At 39.4% G+C, this 8,162-nt stretch overlaps 1 protein-coding gene and 1 pseudogene across 1 annotated transcript in view; both read right to left on the bottom strand.

Annotated features, from left to right (window-relative positions):
- The window catches only part of MBOAT1 (membrane bound O-acyltransferase domain containing 1), a 159,868-nt gene that overhangs the window by 68,398 nt on the left and 83,308 nt on the right, over positions 1–8,162 (bottom strand). The gene's annotated exons all lie outside the window — the stretch shown is intronic.
- Positions 5,652–6,418, bottom strand: LOC102817237 (annotated as a pseudogene).

Below are 8,162 nucleotides of genomic sequence, written 5' to 3'. Positions count from 1 at the left end.
TGATGAATATCCACAGACAAGTGTATATTGTTCCACAACCTCCTAAAATGCTGTTGGATTAAGTTCCAATCAATTTCTGGGTTACTGAAAGATAACACAAATCTACTTATACCATGAGTAACCTTAGCTGGGAGTGTAATCTGGATATATTGGGTCCTTGGGCTGATTTTGAGTTGGATTCTCTTTGTCCCGTTGAGGTCAGAGGCAGTCAGACATGGCCCACACTGGTTTTTGCAGTTGGTGTCAGGAGAAGGATTCATTACAATGGCTCCAGGCTCATGGAAGCATGAGATTTTATGAGAAAGAACAAAGGAGCATGGGATAAAATACTTCACAACTGAGGGGAAAGTGGCATCTGGAGTTGTCTGGAGTTGATGTCAGGCAGGCTGATAGGAGACGAGGGCCTAGGGACCCACCCTTCTAGAGACCCAAGGCTATATTGCATATGAGTGTAAACAGTCTAAGGGTGGAGAAGAAAAGATTGAACTTGAGTGTTTTTAAATGGTTTATGTGTTTGACCACCCTATGGATATTGGTTTCTCCTGCTTATGATTGTAAAATAGATATACATGTGTGATAGAAATGAATATTGGGTATGATGACTACCAAGAGCTTAGTCAAACCTGCCTTCAGACTATACTTTACTGGGTTTGTTAAAAGGGGAGTTAGAATTTTCCCAGAAAGAAACGGGCTTTTTGCCTTTGTAGAGTATTGAACCTTAGGTGAAATCCTGAGCCCCACCCAGAACCTTCAGAGTTGGTACATTTGCATTTGAAAAGCCATGCAGACTAATGGAGACCTGCTAGGAGACCAGGAGATTCATACAGAAAAAAGTAGGCTGTTTTGTTTTTTTGAGATTCACACCAGCTATTTGCTTTGGAGGCATCAAGGCACGGAAACACTCTTCTAGGACTTAAAGTAAAAGGAAACCAGCAAGCTTGCTGCTGACCACCTGGCTCTACTTGTGAGTGGAATTGGGGGGAATACAGCAATGAAGACACAGTTGAGTTTGGACACCGTCCACAGGCACCCATTGACCTTAAGAGAGAGAAGAGGAAGGGCTGGCTAGTCTGAAGCTTAGGGAGTTGTATGAACTCCTGAGCCCACGGGCACTAACCTAGCTCCTGGGAACTAGGGCTAAGAGTAAAGGGGACAGCTGGTTTGAAGTGCAGGGAGGTATATGTGAACTCCCAAATATTTAGCTGGTACCCATTTGACCTAGCTTGGATGGCTAGTACTGAGCTGTGACCAGAATCTGACATGATAAACATAAAGATGTTTGATACTGTCAGCATGTGTAAATTACAACAATTTGATGGGACTGGGCTTCTGCTTATGGATAATGTAGCTCAAAATTCCAACTGGAATGGAAGATTCTTCATAGCAAGGAACCTGCTTGTCTCCTCAGTGTACTGGGTAGATGTTGTTCTTGTTAAGTGCTGTTGAGTCAGTTCCGACCCATAGCAACCCTGTATAGGGTTTCCGAGGAGCAGCTGGTGAGCTTGAACCACCAACTTTGCAGTTCAAATGGCTTTGCAGTCTGGCGCATTAACCCACAGTGCCATACCAGGACTCCACTGGGTAGATTGTTGTTGTTAAGTACTGCGGAGTTGGTTTCGACTCATAGCGACCCTGCACAGGGTTTCCGAGGCTGCAAATCTTTATGGGAGCAGAAAGCCTCATCTTTCTCCCACAGAACAGCTGGTAGTTTCAAACTGCCAACCTTGAGGTTAGCAGCCCGATTCGTAACCACTACGCTACCAGAGCTCCTTACTGGGTAGATTATTGTTGTTGTTAAGTGCCGTCGAATTGATTCTGACCCATAGTGACCCTGTATTGGGTTTCTGAGGAGCCGCTGGTGAGATAGGGATGGGCTATTTAGACATTGGCTATCAAAAATGGGGGAGGGGACTTCCAAACTTCCAAGGGTGTGCTTAGTTTTAGAGTGAGGGAACAAAGGTGAATTCCTACTGAATAGTTTTTCTCTTTTCCAAATGGGTCTGGTGAAAGGGGCTGGGGTTGTAGGATTTTATGATTTCCATGCAAATAAATGTTAGTAGGATTAACTGTAACTGTGATTGTCAAAAGTAATTATAGAAGCTGCATAACTAAAAGGGGGAGTAGTCAATCTTTCATTTTAGGAACAGACCATCCCAGGGCCATCAAGAAGGAAGAGAATGAGTGGAGCGTGGGCTCCCTGCCTGGAAAAGTTGTGACAGCAGAGATGGTGGCTGAGGTGGTGCCATGGAAAGACAGAGCAGCAGTGGACTCTAGGCGCATGGACTGAGCAGGACTGTGTGCCTACAGGCAAGAGGCTGGCTTGCAGAATGTACCCTTTTGGATGAATATGTATTTTTTTGTTTTGTTTTGTATGTGTGCATCAAATGATTTTGATTTATTTGTGACACATTTTGTAAATGGGGCCAATATATTTTTGGTTGTATGTGTTTTAGTTATATCATATTAGGTGTAAGTGACTTTACAGTTTTCTTTATTTGGAGATTATGCATACAGTTTATAGGTGTAAAGTTGACAAGGGTGGACTGTAATGGCTAGGGTTCTGTGTCAACTTGACTAGATCAGGATTCCCATGGTTTAGAAGTTAAGATGTGCTTATTCCCATGGGGATCAAACCTAATACAGGCATAGTTAACTTTATGATAAGAGGCGATGAGCAGCCAATCAACTGAAGGGATGCTTCCTTGGGAGTGTGACCTGCTCCCTATATAATGGGCACAAAAGAAAGGCTCTGTCTCTTCTGCTGGGGACCTGGGACTCTGAAATTTAAGCATTTCCTTGATAATAAAAATAATAAACTCTGTGTGTGTGTGTGTGTATGTATATATATATTGTTGTTGTGAAGTGCTGTCGAGTTGTTTCCAATTCATAGCGTATATATATTTACAGAGAGAGAGGAAGACTCCTGGTGTGGCTCCATAGGATCAGCACTGGTCTGCGAACCACAAGGTGGGCAATTCAAACCCACCAACTATTCTTCAGACACTCTACATAGGGTCGGTATGAGATGGCACTGACTCGACAGCACTTAACAACAACAACAACATATGTGTTTCACTGGTTTTGCCTCACTAGAAAACCAAGCCTAAGACAGTGCTCATAGTTGTGTGCCTTGGAGTTGGTTCCAACTCATAGGATTTCCGAGGCAGTAAATCTTCACAGGAGCAGAAAGCTTCATCTTTTCCCCCACAAAGCGGCTGGTAGATTCGAACAACTGACCTTGTGTTTAACAGCCCAACAGATAAATCACTCTACCACCAGAGCTCCTTGATAAACAGTATACAATAATCCTGCAAAGGGCTATTTTAACAAATCAAGAGGAGGGAGCTTCTATAGAGATAAAGCACAGTTGCAAGCACTACACAAGCATAAATGATAAAACCTACAGAACAGCATTTGAAAGTTTCATTAGGTTTCTTTCAAGCTTATTGGTCCTGCAAATTCTGAAAATTAAGATTTTAATTTTAATTCATAGAGACCCTGTATAGGGTTTCCGAGCAGCTGGTGAGCTTGAACAACCAAACTTACAATTCAAACGGCTTTGTAGTCTGGCGCATTAGCCTATAGCGCCACACCAGGACTCCCAAACGCACCTTAATAGAGCCTAAAATTGCACCAAGACCTTGAAGATCGCCTGAATTTCATTACCTGCTTGTTATCACTGAGCCACCAGGCTGCTTGGAAATATTCAGTTTTTTGTAATACATTTAATGTAACAAGTAAGAGGAAAAATCTCCGAAAATGACAAGCATAGTTATGTTCACAAGAAATGTAACATGGACCCAAAAGAAGTAGATAATTGATAATTAATACAAGGGGACTTCAAAAAGTTCATAAAAAAATTCTACTATCTTTTCATTCCATTTTTCTGCGTACTTTTTGAAGTCCCCTTCTACTTCCTATGCTTATGATACCAAACATGTTAAAACATTTATTAGTAATGTGTGTGCAAAGAATTTGAATGTCAATGTTATTCGGCAGCTTTTGAATTTAAACTGATGGCCAAGAATGACTAGCAGCTTCAATGCTGTAGTAGAGAGGAAGAGCTCTTTAGTACTTCACAATACCTCTGCTTCTAAGTGGGTTTTTTAATTAATTAAGAGTCCCATGTTTTGACAGTAATATTGTATCAGCTCTAAAGGTATATGCAGCAATATTTTGGGAAAATGGAACTAGAAAACCATGCAAGTTATATCATTAATGTCTTTAAAGTCTAAAATTTTAAACTATTAGTTTTAAAACATCAGCATTCACAGATAATGATCTGCACAGTAAGTAAATGTCTGTGTGTGGAATGGGACTGTATTTTTTTTTTTTTTTGACTCATGAGAAGTTTTTTATGTCCAGATGAGTATTAATAATACATAACCAGAGGGAATAATGAACAAAATATTGTAAACAATATACAATCAAAATAAAAGCTACATTAAAAAGCTAAAGTAGATAGAGAGAAATACTTTTAACTGATGGTATATGGAAGGGATTATAATCAATGTAATGAAACAAGTTATAAGAATTGTTGAATGTGAAACTGATGATGTCCACTGTAAACTTTCACTCAATCCACAATAAAAACCTTAAATTAAAATAAATAAATAAAATAAAAGCTACAGAAGGAGAAATACCTTACATTAGATATTTCATTTTAACTTCTACTTGAGTTTTCAGTGATTTTATACAGTTTTTCCCATAGTCCTTCAGAACCTTCTGGCCATCTCAGGACCTGGTCTTCTTCTTCTTTTTTTTTTTTTTTAAGTTTTTATTGTGATTTATGTGTTAGTTAACATGGGTGAACATTATCTTTACATCCATCCTATCGTGATTTGTTTCATTGCAATGATAACAAACAGCCAAGCATCTTAACATCATTTCCCCACTTTTACCAGTTCAAACCATGCCTCAATCTTTGTAGCAACAACAACAAAAAAAGATAATAATAAAGATAAAATTAAAAAATAGAGATAAATTTATTTCCCCTTTCAGTGTGGCTGCTTTTACTTAATCTTTTAAAATAATGGCTCTATGCCATATTTCTCCTTTTGTGATTGACTGATTTCACTCAGCATAATGCCCTCAAGGTTCATCCATGTTATGAGATGGCTTGCTGCTTTCCTTGTTCTTCTTCAGGTTAGCATAGTATTCCATTGTGTGTATGTACCAAAGTTTGTCTATCCATTCTTCCATAGATGGGCACTTAGGCTGTCTCCACCTTTTTGCTATTGTAAATACTGCTGCTATGAACATTGGTGTGCATATATCTACCCGCATTATGGCTCATATTTCTTGTGGATAAATACCAAGTAGAGGAATTGCTGGATCATAAGGTATCTCTATTTCTAACCTTCTGTGGACGTGTCATATTGTTTTCCATAGTTGGGACTGAATTTTGTAACTGTTTACATTAAAAAGAAGAGTATGTCAAACTGGCATACTACAGTTCTTTCTATGGTGTGTAATCCTCACTGACCATTGTTGTTGTTAAGTGCCATCGAATCAGTTCAAGCTCATCGCGACCCTGTGTAGGGTTTCTGAGGAGCAGCTGGAGAGTTTGAACTGCCAATCTGGAAATTCAAACTGATTTTGCAGTTCAGTGCTTATCCTACAGTGCCACACTATGAGTCTCTTGACTTTGCCTATCTTTCCTTCGGTGAAAAAATGAAATTTGCTGACTTTTTAAGCAAGAGACATGGTATTTCTCCAATCTTGGTAAATGAAGAGGAGTTCATGACAGTACAACCCTTCAGAGCTCCCCTTAAAGGAGCACTGAACACCAATGAAACAATCAGCTCAGAAAGACCCTCCCATAATGGTTCTGCAAAAGTTGTTGTAGAGTCTCTTATTTGTCTTCCCCATCTGGAAATGACCTCTCGGTCCTATGCTCTTTCTTTGCTAAGAGGAGCAAAGAGAAAATACAGGTTGTTGGCACCTGCTAAGGAGATGTGGTCAAAATAGTATTTGGTATAAACACTAGCAGGAACAAGAACATTCAATTAAAGTAGCTCCAAAAAATGACTTTCCATTTCATTCATGTCGTCAACAATAATGTCCTTGGGATCTGGCAGTGGTCCATATGCCTTACAGCCTAATTGACCCCAACCTTAGAGGCAAGGAGAATGGCATTCCAAACCATTCTTTCCCAGTTAGTGGGTCAAATGTCAATCTCAGTATATGTTATAAGCCTCTGTAAGTAAACGAAAGTTGCTACTGCACATGCAGCTGTTGGCTGTGAGATACTAAAAAAAAACAAAAACAACTCTGAACAAATCAGTAAATAAATTTGCATTCAGGATCAAGCTGAAAGTATTTCTCCAGAAACTTTTCTTGAGTGTGTATATCCAAGGATAAATGAACATTTGTATCTCTATTTTTTATGTGGCAATATATTGCTACAGTCACACATTTTATTGTGATTCTAAGGTCAGGCTGATGCTGACACTGGGGTCACAAAAAAAGAACAGTTTATTCATCATGCTGTGGCTCCATCCCCTAACCAAGGTGAGGGTGCAGGAGTAGCCCTACAACCCAGCCACCGCCCCACCTTCCCCAACCAACTAGTCTGCTGACTGAAATATAAAAGCATGCAAACATATACTCCCTCAAAAACCAAAAACTTATTATAACAGGGTTGTAAATGGAAAAGTTACATTGCAGTGCTTGTAAGCAGAAAAACTACTGTGGTGAGATTCTTTATGAATCCAACATTCTTTCTGAAGCTGAAGGAGCGCATCTCTTTTCTGATAAACAGTCAGAAGACAAGCCATAAAAGGGCAAATGACTTTTAAAAGTCTTTCAGTCATTCATTCAATAAATATTTACTGAGCCCTTACTGGTGCCAGATACTGTTCTAGATTTGTGGATATAACAGTGAACAGGCGAGAAAAGTCTTTGTTTTTAGAGCTCACATTCCAATGTTACGGAAAGGCAGAATTAATATTAGCCTTTTGAAAACACCATGGGAAACAGGGACAGTATAAATTACATACCCAGGTATCTCAACTGACTATCCAAACACATAGCCTTCAAAATAGGAAAAACAATATTTCTGGGTCTCCAATTCAAAATATCCTAGTAAGACTATTTCTTCCTTTAAAAAAAAAAAAAATGTCTATTGCATATATTCGAAGTGTAGAGTTTGATAAGACATGTTTATACCTAGAAAACCTTCCCCAAATTCAAGTTAAAGAACAGGTTTATCACCCCCACAAAAGTGCCCCATACCCCTCTGAAATTCCTTTCACAACTCCCATACCACCTTGCCCCCAAGTAATCATTCCTAGGATTCCTGTCACTACAGAGTACTTTGCATTTTCCATTAATAGACTTCCTGAGGCTTCCTTCATGCAGCATATCAATTTGAAATTCTTTCTTGGAGTCCTGATGTGGCACTGCAGGATAAGCACTGGACTGCAAGGTCAATTTGAACCACAAGGATGATGGTTCAAACTTACCAACTGCTCCTCAGAAACCCTACACGGGGTTGCTATGAATCGGAACAGACTCGATGGCACTTAACAACAAATACTGTATAAATAGTTCATTCCTTTTTATTGCTGAATATTATTCTTTTGTTAACATTTGGGTTGTTTCCAGTTTGGGACTATTACAAATAAGGCTGCTAAGAGCATTTGGGGATAGGTCTTTGTTTGGACATATGCTTTCATTTCTCTTGGGTAAATATTGAGGAGTGAAATGGATAGATCTTATGGTTGGAGGATTTTTTAACCTTTTACGCTGAATTGAGTAAAGGTTTACAGAATAGATCATCAGTTTTACATTCAACAAATCATACACTTTGTTCTTCTCAATAATTGCAGTCCCCTCCATGGAACAACAGTCATCCCACTTCCTCCCTGTGGCTCTTATTTCCATTCCACCCTCCTTCCTAACTCTTCTTCTGAACTTTGACCTTAGGCAAATGTTGCCCTTTTGATCTTGAATGTCTGACCATACCTTACTAGTGTTGTTATCCCCACCAATATGATACCACATGACAGCAAATTGGGCCACAAGGATGAATCCCATTCCAGGTCTGAAGAGTGACTGAGCATCATAGTGTGAGGTTTCTCCAGTCTCTTTCTGACCAGAAAGGTTGGTCTTTTTTTATAATTTTTAATTTTGTTCCACATTTTCTCCCACTCTAGCCA

Source organism: Chrysochloris asiatica, unplaced genomic scaffold, assembly GCF_000296735.1.
Source record: "Chrysochloris asiatica unplaced genomic scaffold, ChrAsi1.0 scaffold00040, whole genome shotgun sequence".
In the NCBI taxonomy this organism is placed as follows: domain Eukaryota; kingdom Metazoa; phylum Chordata; class Mammalia; order Afrosoricida; family Chrysochloridae; genus Chrysochloris; species Chrysochloris asiatica.
Note: the sequence above shows the minus strand (reverse complement) of the source record. Positions and strands in the feature narration are given on the sequence as shown.